The sequence below is a fragment of the Gadus macrocephalus genome, chromosome 15 (assembly GCF_031168955.1).
Source record: "Gadus macrocephalus chromosome 15, ASM3116895v1".
NCBI classification, from domain to species: domain Eukaryota; kingdom Metazoa; phylum Chordata; class Actinopteri; order Gadiformes; family Gadidae; genus Gadus; species Gadus macrocephalus.
This window is the reverse complement of record NC_082396.1, coordinates 15,364,981-15,368,953: the sequence shown is the minus strand read 5'-3', so window position 1 is coordinate 15,368,953 and position 3,973 is coordinate 15,364,981. Positions and strand designations below refer to the sequence as shown.

Sequence of the window (3,973 nt, the reverse complement as noted above, 5' to 3'; positions counted from 1 at the left end):
CATCACCGATTGTAGTTTGGCGAATTGTTCTTTCCAGAACTCCCCCCATTTTTTTATATTTTTTGCTCCTGCACAAAATGGTCGCGTAAAAGACCCGATGCGTCTTGGTGTCTCTCGGACGTTTTCTGACAGGAGGACACACACTCTCTCTCTCTCTCATCACATTGTTGTTGCAGGAGCCGTGAAGCTCTTACGTTGATGGTAGTACATCCGTCCGACTGACACGAGTTGCGGTCCGTTTGCAATAAAAAGAAAAAGAAAAGAAAAGGGGAAGCATGAACTCTCGCACTAAAAACGAGACTTTACACCTTGCATGTCGAGTATCGTTTTTGCAACGCCCCAAAAAAACCGTCATAGTTTGGAGTAAACTTGCATTTGCACCACGCTTCATGTTGAATGTATCGCATCCTTACCGGTGAGGGCAGCTTCGTCTACGTAATGCATGGCAACTTGCGCTCCGACAGAGTGATCATACCTCCCCCGCGGAAAGTCCATTCCTGCAAGGCAGCTATCGAGAGACCCCGAGTCGTGGGGATTCTGCAGTCACGTGGCTCCAGATGAGACCGAGGGAGTGCAGAGTCTCTGAGAGCGCAGTCCGAGCCGAGGGTGTCCCGTCCTCTGCATTTCTCTGCTTCTGCATCCTCTGTTTTAGAAACTGAACGCCGGGGAGTGTGTGTGTGTGTGTGTGTGTGTGTGTGTGTGTGTGTGTGTGTGTGTGTTTGTGTGTGTGTGTGAGAGAGAGAGAGAGAGAGAGAGAGAGAGAGAGAGAGAGAGAGAGAGAGAGAGAGAGAGAGAGAGAGAGAGAGAGAGAGAGAGAGAGAGAGAGAGAGAGAGAGAGAGAGAGAGAGAGAGAGAGAGAGAGAGAGAGAGAAAGGCGAGAGGGGAGCACACTTGTGCTACCTGTCATTTGAATCCAAAGTCGAGTCCCGACCGTGTGTGTGTGTGTGTGTGTGTGTCCCTCCTCCTTACCTCTTTTTAGTCACACCTCGCTTTTTTCGGCGGTTCAATCGGGTCCTCTCGCTAGATCTATTTTGTTTTTCCTCCCGGTGATCGAATAGCGGCTGATAGTATAGGTTGAATCCGGCTGTATAAGCCTCCTTGTGTGTGTGGGGGTCGTTGTGCATGCGTTGGCGACGCGCGGCTGTGTGTTTGCGTGCTGCGCTCCGTGTGGACCAGCGGGAGGACGACGCACCGCGCGGCTCGGATGAGCTTCTATCCGTTCGGACTCTGAGCTGAGATGGAGTTGCTGGTCGTTTGCCTCTCCCTGTGGATGTTGCAATGCCGTTCTGCCCGAGCGGACTCCATCATACACATCGGTAAGAGTCCTACGGCATGATGATCAGCGGCTTTGACTACAGCGGTGTTTGTGTGTCCACCGTGTGTTGTGGAGCGACGCACCGGCAGAGACGCGGTGATGGGTCCGGTGGAACGGACGGAACAAGTCCGGGATACGTTCGACTTTCGTCTTGTGGTGTAACTTTTAACGCCCAGTTATGAAGTAAGCCGGTTTAAAACCGATGCCGTTGACCTCTATTATCTATGATACGAGTTATTACGATTTTAAATGTCCCACTTTCTCACTAGGTTTCTTTTTCTAAGGCCGTCTCGTGTCAGTGTGTGTCTTAACGCACCGAGCGCAACGACGCGCGGGGCTTTGGTGGGAGACGTTTGGGGAAAATGAGATGAATTTGGCCAGTGGAAAGCGTCGGGTAAAGGCTGAAGCCGAGCGCCTCCTCTCCCCCCTCAGCCCACCACAACGCCTCAACTTTCCCCGGAACGTGATCGCAATGTCAATACCCACCGAGGGGGTTTCAATGGGAGGGAGTGGGATTTTTTTTGGGGGGATAGACATGCAGAAGGCATAGAGACCTTTTGTATACCAGCCTGCATAGACCTCTCGAAGCATCCCCCCACAGGTCACCTCCTCGAGGATTCTCCTCCCACCTTTCAACATGCATGTCAGGTGTCCGAGTGTCGAGGTGGAAAATGGAAAATAGAAAATGAAATGGAAAATACCTATCCACCCTTAATCTACGCCCGTCTTCATATCTGGACTGCGCACATGCACGGCCGCACAAAATAAAGACTCCGCGCGCAGTGTATTAGGCTGGTATTTATGTGTGTCTGTAATTATATTAACGCACGTGCGCGTTTACGCACCACTGGCACGTATACGCATGCACGCACGCACGCTCAAACACACACTTGCGCACGAAGCGCCTACACACACACACACACACACACACACACACACACACACACACACACACACACACACACACACACACACACACACACACAAATACACAAACGCGCACGTACGCACGCACATGCGCACGCACACACGCACGCACACACACGTACACACACGTCACGACGTTCCGAGCAATGCAATTTTTCTGCACGCATAATTTACTGCAACAGTCGGACGAGCAGCAGGTGCTCGTGCGGATAATATAAGGTTGGACCCGGTCAAAATAAAATTATCCAGGGTCCCGAAGGACCGTGACCACCCATCATCATGTCTCCAAACTGGTGACTCCCGTTTTCCTTTTTTTCTCATTCTTTTTAAGATCGATTGACATAAAGTCGCTGTCCGTGGTGCTGAAAAGTCTATAAGTGCTAATTCCTTGCAACCTAATTTAATCTCTACCCCTATGTCATAGTGTCATACAACATATTAAATGACGATGTTTAAAACGGTGTGACTTCATTTATCCTTCTCCATTGGACAGCTTTCATGGACCAGCTGTTACTCAATACATTGATAGAGCAGTCAGCTCTGCAGTTCAGCGCAGCTAAAACCAACAACATTCCCTTTTGTCTCAGGCCGTCCCACGCAGATGAAATTAAACCTCATGTTCCTATTAATAACCGCTGTGATCATTTTAATTCCTCAGGCGCCATCTTTGAGGGAATGCCCCGAGAGACGAGGAAATCTTCCAGCTGGCCATTTCGGACCTCAGTCTGAATGATGACATTCTCCAGAGCGAGAAAATCACCCATTCTGTAAAACATATTGAGCCTAATAACCCCTTCCAGGCAGTGCAAGAAGGTAAGCGATCTATGATTCTATGGCTTCTTTGGTTTACCATTGATTGACCCTGCTGTGAGGGGTCATTTCTTGGGGCCACGGAACACACACACACACACACACACACACACACACACACACACACACACACACACACACACACACACACACACACACACACACACACACACACACACACACACACATACACACACACACACACACACACACATCATGCACACACATAGACACACACACACACACACACACACACACACACACACACACACACACACACACACACACACACACACACACACACACACACACACACACATACACACGCGCACGCACACACACGTACAAAGCGCCCAGTCACTTGACATTTATGGTTTATGATCGGTGAAGGAGCAATGGACAAAGAAATAAAAAACAAATCTGGGTCCATTAATAACCATTTGTATTCTTTGAATGATATTCATATCATAAGTCAACCGATTAAGTGTTACTGATTTTAACGTCTGAGTTTATTGCCGCTGCGATGTTGTGGAAGTGATGTTCACGCAGGGGGAGTTCATGTCGGAAAATAAATCGTGTTTACGAGAAAGGAGAAGTCTAAAATGTGGGCCTCCTGCAGGGCAGTCGTTTAAAGATGGTGTCATCCATGACTGAAAAGCTAGGTGGAAGCATTGAGTAAGAGACGGTGTAGCCTCAATGATCAAAATCTGTTAGAAAGAAGAGATAAACACTGGACTGGTGCAGAGGGCTTTAGATAAGTGAAGGGGGCTGTCTCTGAACGTGGAGTCCTCTTGGCTGGAAAGGTAGCATCTCTGCATCTTACGTCTCTGCCTGAAGCAACTGATAAATCATAGAAAGGCGATAAGTTGTTGATTATGGCATTTGTTTTTTCCGAAAGCGATTTCTATCAGCCCAACATGA

The 3,973-nt window shown here is 48.8% G+C and overlaps 1 long non-coding RNA gene across 1 annotated transcript; it reads left to right on the top strand.

Annotated features, from left to right (window-relative positions):
- The first annotated feature begins 477 nt into the window (after positions 1 to 477).
- On the top strand, positions 478 to 3,394 carry LOC132472748 (uncharacterized). The gene is made up of 2 exons (XR_009529170.1): positions 478 to 1,316; positions 2,901 to 3,394. It is a non-coding gene; the product is annotated as an uncharacterized LOC132472748 (long non-coding RNA).
- The last annotated feature ends 579 nt before the right edge of the window (positions 3,395 to 3,973 follow it).